Source organism: Kryptolebias marmoratus, linkage group LG22 (genome assembly GCF_001649575.2).
Source record: "Kryptolebias marmoratus isolate JLee-2015 linkage group LG22, ASM164957v2, whole genome shotgun sequence".
Taxonomy (NCBI): domain Eukaryota; kingdom Metazoa; phylum Chordata; class Actinopteri; order Cyprinodontiformes; family Rivulidae; genus Kryptolebias; species Kryptolebias marmoratus.
In genome coordinates, this window is record NC_051451.1 from 65,392 (window position 1) to 80,934 (window position 15,543).

Genomic DNA, 15,543 nt, shown 5'->3' on the forward strand with positions numbered 1-15,543 from the left:
GGACCATAAAAATGTTCGAAAATTACTCATACATAAAGATCAGTGGACAAATATTAATATTCATTTTATGTTATGATTTTTTTTTTCTTGTCATGATGACAGGGGAGGCTCTGCCTCACCTGCCTCCCCTGACCGCACGTCCCTGGTATAATGCTTACTGTATTTAAATCAGTTTTTTTATAGTCTGACCACAGAAAAATAAAAATGTGAAAACAGTTTTGTTTGTTGCATCATGATGCAGACTGCTGTATGTGAACACAAAGAGAGAGTCTAATCTAAAACTTAAACAATAAACAGTAGGGATGTAACCAATTTGTACCAATTCGCAGACATGCACGTGCAACATGCAACTGCATCAGCAAAGCAGACTTGTACTGATGCAGAGTTTTGAGATTAAATCTAGATGTATTGGTCCATTACGTCTTTGTACCGATAACATCTTATCTGTTTAATGAGCAAATGTTTACTAACAGGTTTGTTTCTGACAGAAGTTAAAGTGTAGGTGCCTTTGTTCAGTAAAGTTTTACTGAAGTGTTTTGAAGCCAACATCAGTTAAAAGAGAATAGTAATATATGCTTGCTGTAAAATTAAAAAAAAAAAAAGAAAAAACAAATTATACTATATTTTTTTCAAATACCGAACATTGAAGAAACCACTTGGAGGTTTTCAGCTTTTTCCATGAACCCCCTGATGTGTGACATCCTCAGAGCCGCTGAGGTTCACAGCATTCAGCCATTCATCAGTGAGTGCATGAATACTGGTACAACATGGTTCAGTTTGTTGGAAATAATTGTTCAAACCGGACAGAAAATACCACTGGAATTACATTTTTGTGGCTTCCCAAATAACAAAAACCCTCTCATATTTGGATCCATAAGCGCCAATGTGGGAATCACTATCAGAACTCTGTTTCAAATCACTTCAAAGAGGAGCACCGCTCTGACCCTCGTTATTGCAGTGGACTGGCTTCACACCACAAAAACAAGACCTTTTGCCGGCAGCAGTCCCAACCATTCTTAATTTTTAAAGAAAGGCAAATGGAGAGGAGGACATTGCCACAGAGAAGAAGACGATAAAGAGGGACTTTTACTTCAAACGTGACGTCATTGTCAGGATCGTAGGTAACAGAGAAGAACCCTGAGTGCAGACTCATCTTCATAAGAACTTAATTTACAACAGAAACAAAAATCCAAAAACGCACGGCAGGGTAAGGCAACAAGGAATCAAAGCATGGATATCAGAAGCAACCAACAAACAACAAATAACAAACAATGAACCAACAGAGTGTGGAAGTGATGACCGGGTATTTAAACACTGGGAATAATTAGGAGAAGTGGAAACAGGTGGAATGAGTAGCAATTACCGGCAGGTGAAGGTGGGCGTGGCAGGAGACAGAGTGAATGACAACAGGGGAGGAGTGAATGCTGACAACAACACAAACTGGAAAAACCAAACTGAAACAAAAACCAAGACCACAACAAAATAACAAAGAAAACAAAACCGAAAACACAAAAAATCCAAATCCTCACAGTCATGAACGCGCTCTGTCATTAAAAGGTGTGAGCTGCTTACAGACCGACAGCCTGAGATCAGTTTGTGATTCAGAGCAGTTTGTTATTGAAGAAAAAATATATACATTAAACAAATATCATGGTCTAAACTGCTGCTGGTTAGTTTAGTCTGGTGTATGAGTTCATAAACGCTACTCTCAAGCATGCTCACGTTTTAAATGAGTTAGCATCGGGTCAGCTTTGAGTTAGCAACATTAGCTCTCTCCTGCTGTCTTTATGTTGATCTGCAGTGTCGTGTACTGATGTCATGACACATCAGTGATCATCAGAATCTGAATCTGAAGAGTTTCCATCTGAAGGCTTCTTCTTCCATTTCCACTAGTAAACAACCAGACAATAGTTGCGTTCTTGGCTGGCTGAGGCACAGCACACGTCATGAACCCAAGACGAAACTTCACTCCACAAATCACCCACTTCAGAAATTATTGACTTAAACGCTAAAAACAGTTTTTTTTAAGTTTCAGGTCAGATAAATGGGTCCCTGTGATGTGTGGATGTGTTTGACTAAATAACATACATGAAATATCCATTTTTTGAGATTTGATTTCAGTTCAGCTTTAGGAACGCAATCCTTCCCCTGAAGAACTTTTCCTCTGGCTGCACTTCCTGCTGTTTAGCAAAATTGTTTTCTCGTTGTTTGTTGTGTATTGTTTATTAATTGTGAGTCAGTTATGAAAGTGTTTTGCAATTTTAAAACAAGACGTGTTTATGAGCAGACATGTTTTGTTAGGTCATCAATAATTGACAAAGGTTCATTACTTTGCTTTGTTGTATTATATTGCTTTGAAATTCAACGAGTTGTCATTAAAGAGCTGGATTGCATCATGTCTTGATCGAGGCTGAATCATATCCCATCAGTTTGGTTGCTGCACCCTAAGTATCTATATGAATGTGGTTTAGATTCAGGATGATTGATTGATTGATTGATCATACCTGCTGAATGCCACTTTTGTCTCAGAGGACCCATCAACAGCTGCAGACTAAATGAATCAGAGCCAGCTGTTCTCCAATGATCCGTTCTCTATGAGTTTTAATTCTCCTCTTATTGAGTTCTGATGACAGATTATTGAGGATTATCTGTTCTTCAGCTTCATCAGTGTCAGCACACTTCAGACCAGCTGGGATGAATTCATTTATAAACTGAGTTCCCCACATTAAGCCTGCTACAGATACAAACCTGAAAATCAGTTTGTTTTATTATTAATTGTTACTGTTCACAGACAAAGTACTTACATACAGTTCACATCAGCTAAATAATAAATGTAAACCCATGAGTAAAAACATCAGCAACGTTTGTGAAGAGACAGGATGTTCAGACTCAGAAGCTCACTGAAGTTTTGTTCTTGGTCATTTCTTTAGCTGCAAATGTCTGATGTTTTTTTTTTTTTTTTTTACGGAAACTTCATATTTAATGGGTTTTTGTTCCAGCTGATTTCTGTTCGGTGTTTTGATGAAAACCTGTGTTCATGCTTGATCACTCCTAACCATCAGTGTTTTTACGTTGCTTTTTAAGGTTGTACCTAAAATATTAACACAGTGAAACAGATTGTTTAAACTTTTTACAATCCTTTTCTGAATGAAACCTGGGGGGGGAAAAAAGAAACGGGTGGTTTGGACTTTGAGTCTCTTCCACCTTTTGTTCATAAATAAAAAATATTTTAATGTAAAATCCCTGTGGCTGGTGTGTGTTAGGAGTAAAAGTTTGAGACAGAACATCAGTTTAGACACATCCAGTTCAGACCCAGACTCCTGTGTTTTGGTTCCTGTCAGTAATGCAGTCTGGAACTTTAGAACCAGTTCAGACTAAAGGTTTCTGTGACTCGAGCCACTGAGATCTTTTAAACTTATTCTGTGTCTGTTTTTGGGGAGTTGTGCAGTCAGGTAATTTAGAACCAGTTCAGACCCAACATGTTGTGTTCTTTGTTCCTGTTAGTAAAGTTGTTGGGTTCCTCGAAATCTGTTCAGACCCATAGTATTGTGTTCTCAGTTCTTGTGTGTCATGTGGACAGGATTCTTGAAAGCTTCTGTTTCTTGTAAAACAGACGATCAGATACATCAGAACTAATTCAGACCAAGGTGTCGTGCTTGTGGTTCTTAGGAATAATGTGGTTGGCTTGTTAAGAACTGGTCCAGACCCAACCTGGTGGGCTTCTGGTTCCTGTAAATCATGCAGTCAGGTTTTAGCATGATTTTAACCATTTGATCACAAACAGTGATTAAACCATCTACTCTGTAAAGTATTGTGCTTAGATCAGTACTCTTTACTTCATATATGCTTCCTTTAGGTAAAGTTATTAGACAGCACAGAATAAATATTCATTGTTATGCTGATGATACTCAGATATATTTATGAAACCCAATGGATCCAATCAGTTACTTAGATTACAAACATGTCTTAAAGACATAAAACCTGGATTATTCTTAACTTTCTGCTTTAAACTCAGACAGACAGGTTGTGGTTTTTGGACCTGAGCATCTTAGGAACAAACTCTGCAGCCTTTCTCTTCCTCTGGATGGCATTAATTTGGTTATTAATTTGGTTCTAAAGTAAAGAACCTCAGTGTTATTTAGGATCAAGATGTCTTTTAACCCCACATTAAAACTGTTACCAGGACTGCTTTCCTCCACCTGAACAATATCACTGAAATTAAAAACATCTTGTCACAAAATGATGCAGAAAAATTGCTCCATGCATTTATCACATCTAGGCTGGACTCTTGTAACTCTTTATTATCTGGGAGTCCAAAAAGCTCTTTAAAAAGTCTCCAGTTGATCTGAACAGCTGCTGCCAGAGTTCTGATGAGAGATCAGATTTCTCCAGTTTTACCTTCACTCCATTGACTGCCTGTCAGATTCAGAACAGAATTTAAAATCTTCCTCCTAACACAAATTTATTCCTTGCTGTCCAATAATTGTCAGAAAACTCTTGTGTTTCTGGTTTCTGTGAGGTGTGAGGGCAGCCTGAAGAGGAAATGAACCCTGAGCCAGATGAGTTTAGATGTGACTGAAAGTGAAGAACAAAATGTTCTGATGGTTCAGTGGATGAACTTCCAAAAACATGTTATCTCAAAGAAAAAGAAAAAGTAAAAATATTTTCTACTGGAAGAGGTGATGAACTGTTTTTGATTCATTCTGTTCAGCATTGATTTCAGCTGATGACCTTCAGTCCAGAACACACACCTAAAACACACACACACACACACACACACCTCGATACAAATGCCTGAAGACACATCCAAACACACACGCCTGAATGCAACCTTTCCATTCCTTTCCTCCTTGTTACACAATTTCAGTTTGTCTCTCAGAGCTGCTGCAGCCTAAAAACAAAACAAAACAAAAAAATTCATTTAAATCATGTTTTATATTCTCAGAACCGTTTATTAAGCAAACGTGTTCTGATCCAGTCAGCTATTTAAACAACCTGCTCATCAATAATCAGCTGTCTCCAGAACCAGAACCCTTCAGTCAGACAATGGTTACAAGTTTCTGTCACCACACTCATTTACATTTGAAACTCTGAACAGATCACGTGATCAATCGAAAGATTATGACCACTGACAGGTGAAGTGAGAAACACCTGGTTGCCATGGGCCCCTAGCAGTGGGCGGGATCTTATCTGGACAAACTGGAGCAACAGGAGAAGGAGGAAGTGTCCCATAATAGGCAGGTGGTCATAATGATATGGCTGTGATGATGACGTGACATTAAAGTAACTGAGTTGGATCAGGTGTGACCCAACCATCATGGAGTCCTGGCTGTAACTCTGAGTGGTTCTGAGCAGTCAGCCCAATGACACGACATGATCCAGACTCTGGATTGTGTCACATTACCACTTCTGTTGCCATAGAGACCATCACAGACTGCTGAAGGAGAGGCGTCACGGTGACAGATCACATCACACTTACACACACACTCACAGTTCATTGGGTCAGAACCATCTGGGCCTGGTCGGGATCGGACAGTTCAAAGGTCAGACTGATATCAGACATGTTTGTGAGTCTTCTGTAAATGCACTGTTTGTGTTGTTCCTCACAGTCTGACCCAGAATCCTGTTTCACCATCTCCATGGCGCCACAAAACCTCAGCTCTATGTTGCCATGGCAACAACAAAATGCAGCCAAGTGAGACAATCCAGGATGAGCCTGAAGGTCAGAGTGCCCACAAACATCTGACTCATTCTGGTTCACCACAAACAGATCTGATCAGCTGATCAGTATTTCATCGGTTTACAGCAGTCCTGTCATACGTCTGGTAAACGGTGCACCTTTACACAGAACCGGTTTAACCTGATCCTGGTTCTGCAGAACACTTGAAAATGTTTCTCACAGCAAAATAACACATCCCAAAACCACTGCAGTGGGATCTGGACCAGAAACAGAGTAGAAGGTAAAATGCGTGGGTTTCCTCTGGGTACTCTGGTTTCCTCCCACAGACCAAAAACCTGCATGTCAGGTTCAATGGTAACTCTAAAGTGTCTGTAGGTGTGAGTGAGAGTGAATGGTTGTCTCTATGTCTCTGTGATGGACTGGAGAACTGTCCAGGGTGTCCCCCGCCTCTCACACTGTGACCGCTGGAGATAGGGACCAGTTCCCTGTGAAGGAGAAGCGGGTAAAAAAAATGGATGGATGGATGATACAAGATGTGCACACTGCACAGTCTGTGGCGTTTCACAGCTTTTCTTCAGACTAGCATGCTCTAAAAACAGAGTCACCATCTTTAAATAACAATAACTCATTTATGTGACCTGTTCAAAAATATATACATCAAAAAGTTTTAATAATTTCAAAATTTAACCTGAAGTAATAAAATGCATATGAAAACACTTACAAATACACACAATTATCACCAAATACTATATAAAAAAATATACAAAATACAACCTCAATTCTGAAACAGTTAGGACGTTGTGTAAAATGTAATTAAAAACAAAATGAAATTATTTGCAAATGTCATGAACCCATCTTTTTTATTCACAGTGGAGCATAGTAAACATACCAAATGTTTAAACTAAAAAAAAAATTTTTTAAAAAGTACCATTTTTAGGAAAGACATGGCAGCAACACTGCAATGTGTAGTGCAAAGTGTGTCTAAAACAGTGAAACAATGTTCCTCATTGGAAAAATGGGAAGACTTTGAATATCCCTGTCAAGAACGGTGGGGGGGGGGGAGGAACCCAGAGCGCAGACTCACTACTAAGAAAAAGACAAAAATGTATTTCTAAATAAACTAACAATACAAAAGGCTGACGTGGCAGCAAAAAAGCAAACTATAACAAAAATACAGGATGGCAAGGCAAGATGAGGCGAAGAGGAACAACAAACAACAATGAACCGGCAGGGGAGTGGAGGAATTGACCAGGTTTTAAAGCAGAGGATGATTATGGGAAGTGGGCACAGGTGAGTGATTACAATTACTGACAGGTGGAGATGGGTGTGGCAGGTAACCTGAAAACTACTGAGCAGAGGACAGGTGAATGGTGACAAAACAGAACCAAGGCATAGAGAAGACAAAACAATACAAAGACAATAAAGCAAATTCAAAATTCAATCAAGAAAAACCTAAATCATAACAATCCCATCATCTACAGTTCATAATATCATCAAAAGACTTCAAGAATCTGGAGAAATCTCTGAGCTCAAAGAACAAGACTGAAAGTCACTACTGAATGGCTGTGATCTGTTGTAGAAGAAAATCAATTTCCAGACACTGTTAGATGAAATCCCTCAAACAGGTTTATTTATGTCTGGTGCACAACATACAGAGAGCCTTAAAGACAATTAACATCAGAGTCCCAGGTCTGAATGGGATGATCCGAGTCAAAGCTCTGCCTCCAGGGTCCACACAGGAGTGACCGGAGCCGAGACAGGACTTAAGGTAGGTCATTTTATTTACAAGTGATATTATTTACAGTGCAATGGTCCAGGGAATCTGAAAGGACAGGAAATGAGCAAGGTGAGTCTCAGGTACCAGTCTTAGTTTGGTCGTATTTTCAGCGATGTGCAAATAGTAATTGTTTGTTTTTCTTACAGGTTAAGATGAAAGAAGCGACCCGCAGGTGAGATCGCTCTTAGTCACTGGTTTTATCTGAGAGATGTGGAATGATGAGTGGATCCTCAGGGATGGTGGTAGGTGGAGTCTAACTGCGGTTGGATTAATGATTTTTTCAATTGTATAAGGACCAATAAATCTAGGTGCCAACTTTCTTGGTGTGTCCTTTAAAGTAATGTCTCTGGTGGATAACCAAACCTTCTGTCCCACCTGATACTTGGGTCCCACTGATCGGTGTCTATTAGCAAACCTCTTGTTTTGTGCAGCAGTTCTCAGCAAAGTGGCCTCGGTTTCTCTCCAGATCTTGTGGCAACGTCAAATATGGGCCTGAACAGATGGAACCAGAATCTCCATCTCCTGATGAGGGAAAAGAGGTGGGTTATAGCCTAACGAGGCTTCAAAGGGAGAATAACCTGTGGCCGAGGACGTGTGACCATTGTGGGCGTATTCAACCCATGGCAACTGCTTACACCATGAAGAAGGGTTGTGGTTTATAACACACCGGAGGGCAGCTTCCAACTCCTGGTTACACCTCTGTTTGGCCGTTGGTCTGAGGATGATAACTTGAGGAGAGGCTAACCTGAGCTCCCAGAGCGTTACAAAAAGCCTTCCAAACGTGGGAGATGAACTGTGGCCCGTGGTCTGAAACAATGTCCAGGGGTATGCCATGAAGTCTGAAAACGTGAGTGACTAGGAGCTGTGCTGTTTCAAAGGCTGACGGAAGCTTGACTAGAGGGATGAAGTGAGCTGCTTTGGAGAACCGGTCTATGATGTTTAATATGACAGGGTTACCTTCAGAAGGTGGAAGTCCGGTAATGAAATCTAGGGCAATATGTGACCAGGGTCTAGCAGGAGTGGGTAGTGGTTGGAGAAGACCAGCAGGGGGTTGGTGTTGGGTCTTATTTCTGGCACAAACAGAACAGGCTGAGACATACTCCTTAACATCAGGAACCATTGTTGGCCACCAAAAATATCTCTTTGCGAACGACAACATCCGAGAAACGCCGGGATGACAAGTGAATCTGTGGTTGTGTATCCAGTCTAATACCTTACTGATGACGGTTCTTAGCACAAACTTCCTTCCTGGAGGACCGGTCCCTGGATCTGGTTCTGCCTGCTGGGCCAAAGCAATGGTGTTTTCAATGTTCCAGGTAACCGATCCCACAAAGCAGGTAGGAGCGAGCATGTTGACGTCCGTCTTGGGTGTGTCGGAATCGGAGAACTGTCGGGACAGGGCGTCGGGCTTGACATTCTTGGAGCCAGGTCTGTAAGTAATCAAAATGAAAACGAGCAAAAAAATAACGACCATCTTGCCTGTCGTGGTGTAAGTCTTTTAGCATTTTGCAAATATGTGAGATTTTTATGGTCTGTCAATATAACAAATGGAACACCCCCCCCTCAAGCCAATGCCGCCACTCCTCCAACACCAATTTTATGGCCAACAATTCTCGGTTGCCCACATCGTAGTTTCTTTCAGATGCAGACAATCTCCGGGAGTAGAACGCGCAGGGATGGATCTTATTATCCTCAGAGGAACGTTCAGACAGCACCGCCCCGACTCCGGAATCCGAAGCATCCACCTCGACAATAAATTGTTTCTCAGGATCGGGATGACAAAGAACTGGTGCAGAAGAGAACAAAGATTTGAGTCTGTTGAAAGCTGAATCGGCCTCAGGAGTCCAAACAAACAAACGGAGGGTGGAGGTGAGTTGCGTTAGTGGAGCTGCTACTCGGCTATAGTCTTTTATGAATCTCCTGTAGAAGTTTGCGAATCCAAGAAAACATTGAAGATCCTTCCTATTGGATGGAACCGGCCATTCGGTTACTGCCCGAACCTTTTCAGGATCGGTACGGAACTGACCTCTTTCAAAAACGAATCCCAAAAAGGTCACAGAGTCCATGTGAAATTCGCACTTCTCTGCCTTGACAAAAAGCTGATTCTCGAACAACCTTTGCAGAACCGCCCTGACATGAGTTTTATGCGAGTTGAGATCACGGGAAAAAATTAAAATGTCGTCCAGATAAACAAAAATAAAGTCATTCAGAGAACGTCATTAACTAACGCCTGGAAGACGGCCGGGGCATTGGTCAGCCCAAAAGGCATGACCAAATATTCGAAGTGCCCTAAATGAGTCTTGAACGCCGTCTTCCATTCGTCCCCCTCCCTTATTCTCACCAAATGATATGCGTTTCTAAGATCTAGCTTAGAAAACACCATAGCGGAATGCAACCTCTCATGGACTGAGTCGAGTAAAGGGAGTGGATATTTGTTTTTGACAGTAATGGCATTAAGGCCTCGAAAATCAATGCATGGACGCAGGGTTTTGTCTTTTTTTGTCACAAAGAAAAACCCCGCCCTGAGAGGAGAAGTTGACGGACGAATGATGCCGGAAGCTAGAGAATCCTCAATGTATTTTCTCATGGACTCTCTTTCAGGACCAGACAGATGATAAAGACGGCTAGAAGGTAGCGGTGAACCAGGTAGCAAATCAATTGCGCAATCATATGGTCTGTGTGGGGGAAGAGAGAGAGCCCTTTGCTTACTAAATACCGGAGCGAGGTCGTGATAACACTCCGGTACAGAAGACAGATCAGTCTCCTCCACCACCTCAATAGCTCCTTTCTCAGGGGGAACGCCAGCAGACTTTAAACAATGTTGAAAGCAAAACTTGCTCCATGATTCCACATGTCTAAGATCCCACTTCAGACCTGGATTGTGAGTCTGAAGCCAAGGAAACCCAAATATCAATTGAGGTGATGAAGCTGAAAACACAAAAAACTCTTCTCTCATTGGTGGTTACCGGAAACCTGAACCTCGAGATCAACAACTTTATGAGAGATTTGCGAAATGGTTTGACCGGACAATCCAGTAATAGACCGTGTGGACTCTAATGGCTGTGTTCCTAAATTGAGTTGATTAACGATGTTTTGAGAGATTAAATTAAGTTCAGACCCAGAATCAACCAAAGCAGAAATAGGCAACGAGGATTGCTCAAAGATAATACTAGCAGGCAGTGACAAAAGTGCGGTAGGGGAAAAACCTTCAGAGCCCGACAAAAACCCCTGATCTATTGCCGGGCTGTCCCGTTTCTCCGAAACAGACATTTTGCTACGAAGTGGCCCTGATTTCCACAGTAAATACATGCGTTAGCCCGAAAACGTCTCTGGCGTTCCTCCGGCGAAAGCTGTGTCCGTCCGACCTGCATCGGTTCAGACTCTCCAGACAAAAGACTAGAACTAATCGAGGGACTGGAATGAATCTCAGACCGAGGTCGAGTCACATCACTCAAAGCCTTATGGGTAACGGAGTCCCGCTCACGACGACGTTCACAGAGCTGATTATCTATGCGAATGGCTAGAGAAATTAATCCATCCAAACTCCCTGGTTCATCCCGAGAGGCCAATTCGTCCTTAATATTTTCTGACAAAGAATTAATAAACACTCCCTTCAAGGCCAATTCCTCCCACCCCGCTTCAACCGCTGTTATCCTGAAATCGACAGAAAAATCTGCCACTGACCTGCGTCCCTGTCGGAGGTTAAGTAACCATTTGGCTGCTTCTTCATGTTGAAAAGGGTGGTCAAAAACTTGCCGAAACTCTTGAATAAAACGCTGAGACGAAAGAGTTTCAATGGGATGTGAATCTAGGAAGGCTTGTGCCCATCGTAGCACCCTTCCTTTTAGAACGGAGACTATATAAATGATTTTGGAAGCGTGGGAAACAAACAAAGACAGCGAACGAGCGAACGCCAAGTTGCATTGTAGCAAAAATCCGCTGCAACGGTCAGTGTCACCATCAAAACATTCCGCCGGTTTGAGTTCCAGTTCCCTGACCAGAAACTGAAGAGGCAGACGAGGGATGGTAACAGCAGGTGAAACAGGAGGCATTGTGGGAGTCCCTAACCGATTATCTAAATCAACTAGATGGTGTGAAACCTGGTCTAAAGTGGAACACGCGTCCCGTTGGACCTGGAACAACTGATTAATGAGAGTCCCGTACTGATCTAATCTTTGTTCGTGATGGACTAACATGTCTGCCGTCTGTCCACCACCAGAGCTGTGCTTCGACTCCTGTTTTGGCTGGAGCATTCTGTCACAAATCTATGACGTCGAAGATTGAACAGCGTGGTGGTAGACAGACTACAGGAGGCGGAAATCAGGTAAGTGATTTTATTTACAGTGAATAGTGAGATGGCCGGAATGGAAGTGGGATCTGAAACACGGAAGAAGAACGGTAAGTAATATAACAATCGAAACGAGCGAAAACAAAACAACCGATTTGAAGCTTACTAATTGTCAGGTGAGGTTCTGCATCAGTTGTAGGATCTGTGGTTACTTCCCAAGTGAAGGCTTTCTGGTATTTTGTGTCCAGGAGAAAACAGCAGGCAGTTCGAGCTTTCCTGAGTTAAGTGTTGATGAAGGAGACAGGAGAACATCAGCGAGCAAATCAAGGCTGGGCTTTTGCATAAGGAACCGGAACCAAACTGGATCCTCGGGCAGGCAGGAACACTCTGAGGAAGACGAGTACACAAGAAACACAGGTAAGTAAACTTCTTAGTCGACAGACCGATAACTTAGCTGGCCGGAGACTTTACCACAAGGTAAGCAATGCTCCAGCGCTGATCTGGTTCCCACCACAGCCTTAAATACACCACACGTCTGATGCCTCATCTCCATCAGGTGTGCAGAGGGAAGGCCCAACTCTGCCAGCAGGAGAAGCTGGACACGCCCACCAGGAAGTGCAAAAAGTCACAGATCACCACAATATCTAAGATATTAGAATGTTGGGAGGTGAGGAGGAGACAGGAAGCAAGGTCAGTCTGGTTTCAGTGAAGAGGAACAGGGTCGTTTGGTGAAAACCTCGTAGGCTGAGGAATTCAGACAGAACACAGTCAGGTGTTATCTTATAAAAACCTTGCCACCACAGATCTTTGGGCCCTCAGGGGACAGTGCATTAAAATCAGGTCTGGTTCTGTTCTGGACATCACTGCATGGACTCAGTAACACAGTTCACTGTACCATCCACTAATGCTGCTTAAAGCTCTATCACGTAAAGACAAGGCCATATGTGAACACCACCAGACACGCTGCTGTCTTCTCTGGAACAAAGCTCAATTAAAATGGATTGAGGCAAAGAGGAGAACTGGTCTGTGGTCAGATTAATCCAAAGTTGAAGCCATGGAACAGACTGTTGGGAAAAGAAGAGGGGGAGCTTCACACGGGGGAAACATTGTCCTGGAACAACTTTGAAGAGATGTGTTGCTGCCATCAAATTCAAAATTACATTATGTTTTTCTAAAAATGGTGCAACTTCTTAGTTTTAACATTCCTTATCTTTACTATGTTCCGCTGTAAATAAAATAAGGTCTATGAGATTTGTAAATCATTGTATTTTCTTTTTATGTACAACTTACTCAAAGTCCCAGCTGTCTCAAAGTTGGGATAGTATAATGTGTCTGATTGTGAACAACCTATGAAAAGGTTGGGTTGAAAGTAACAGTCACAAATGTGAATTTAAAGAGGCAGATCCTGTCTGGTTGCAGGGTCTTCACAACATATAAACATTATAATCCAGTAATAACAAAGAGGAGCAAGGTAATGAAAGATAAAACCTGATATATAAATACATGAGAGATCTATCAAACACTACAAAAGAAAGATCTAATATCAAAGCTTCCATTGATTCCCTTTGGGCCCCAAGGTTTGGGGATAAAGTGTATTAAAAATGTTCATGTCAGCCTCTCTGTGAGGAGGTTTCAGGGTCTCGCTGCTGACCTACTGTCAGGATTTGGGTTTTTGGTTTTCAGTTAGTTGCTTTATGTTTCAGTTGGTGTTTATTATTTTCTGTTATCTTGTAGTTTTGGTTTGAGTTCTTTCTGCCTCGTGTGTCTGTGTTTGTTTCCTGTCATCACTCATGCCTCCTCAGTCATTCACTTATCTGTTTACTTGCCACGCCCATCTCCACCTGTCAGCTATTATTATCATTCACCTGTTCCCACTTACCTCATCATCCTCTGTGCTTTTATACCTTGTCAATTCCCCCATCACGCTGTCGGATCATTGTTTTCTTCTATGCTTGTCCTGTGTACTTCCGTGTCTCTGGTTTTGGTTTGGTTCTTGTTCTGCTGCCCCGTCAGCTTTTTGGTTTCGTTCAAATAAATCAGTTTTTTTTTAGTTCTGCATTATGAGTCTGTTTTCTGGGTTCGCCTCCGTCTCCGTCGATCATGACACCTACCTTACCAAAGAGATGATGTGTCTCAGAACACAGCCGGCCTGTGGCGTAGGCAGGCAAACACTGAGGGTGCCTTCCCTCCGGGGGGGGTCAGTGGCGTTGCACCCTAAATGGTGGGAAAAAAAACTTTCTGTCAGGGTTTCAGCATGTTCCAGTCTCCCTCTCACCCAGGTGGTGTTGATTGCTTCAGCAGCAGCTCTCACGGCTGCCACTGATCCCGGCCGATTACATCTGGTATGGCTGAGCGGAGTCACAACTCCTGGTTGGACCACAAACGTCACTCGGTTCAGCCTCCTGAGTTTTGTCTGAACTCTGCTCCTCATGAGCTTACCTGTGCTTCTCGTAGAGTCCTCTGAGTGCCTCGCCTGAGCTTCAGAAGTTCCTCTGTTAAGTCCTCCGGATGTGTTTCTCCTTAACAAAGTAAGGAGAAGTCAGCTCAGCCGATCTGTCTGCTTGTTCAGCCTGCCTGTCCGCTCCATTCCGCCAACACCTACCTATCCTGGACTTCTGAAGTCCTTCCCCTCCTGGAAACCTGCAGAAAAAAAAGAAAAAGTAAGTAACAAATAAAAGATTCAGGAAATCAACTTTTGTTCTTCTTACCTGAAGATTCATTCTAACTCTTGCTCTGTTCCCTTTTGCAGAAACTGTAAAAATCCACTTCCTGTGCCCTCCAAAATAAAAGTGATTAACCTACCTGAGTTTTTTGGGTACCAGCACTCAAGAGCCCTGAAACCCTGTTATTGTAGTAATGCTACTCCTCCCACCTCACATCCATCAGGGAAATCTGTAAAGATTGGATTTATTTAGCAGGTATTATACATTTTATTGACATGTAGTTAACTAACTTTTGCCCTGTTTGTAATAGTCAGTCTAACTGTTTTCCCTTTCCACATCATAGTTGTAAGCTTAGTTGTTTGTTGTGTTGCATCCATATTATCTAAAGTGTGTTTGTAGTGTTAAACTTTACATCAGTGTTAAAGTGACATAAATATTGTTAATACATCATACTGCAGTTTACTGCTTCTTAGCATTCTGCTAATCAACATTTCACTGTAATGACAGTAAAGTTTAATGTGTTGTATATTATACATGAACAGTATAGTGAACATCGTGCGTCTCTTAGATTTTTCTCTCTCTCACCTCTCCTCAGAGGTGCTGTTGAGATACTGAATCCGTAAATCTTGGGCCATCTAGAGATTGAAGACTTGTTTTTTTAAGTAACAGAAAATGTCAAACGTGAAGCTACGCAACTTCAGTGTTACATGCATCACTATTTACATATGGAAGCCGCATGTTGTTAACGTCTTGTGCTGCTGTATGCTGTCATCAGTCTAATAAAACTGGATATTTTACTTAAATAAACAAAAATCATGCATAATGCTAAACAGAAGACTAGATGAATCTGTAATAAGACAAGAACAACAAGTCTGGTCAGACACACTATCCCTGCTGTGATAAAATGACCAGTTCTAACCAGAACAGAACTGCTCTTTAAATAATAAATAATAAAGTTTTTTACGTGTTAGTCTAAGCAGAGCTCTGCTACCAGTGTCTGGTGTTAAATTCACTCAGACTAATACCTGAGAGGATAGAAACGTGTGGTGGGTGTTGTAGCAAAAATATGAAATCACATTTTTACAGTAAAATAACAATCACAGTTTTATTACAGTTTTAACGTTGACTTTTTTTC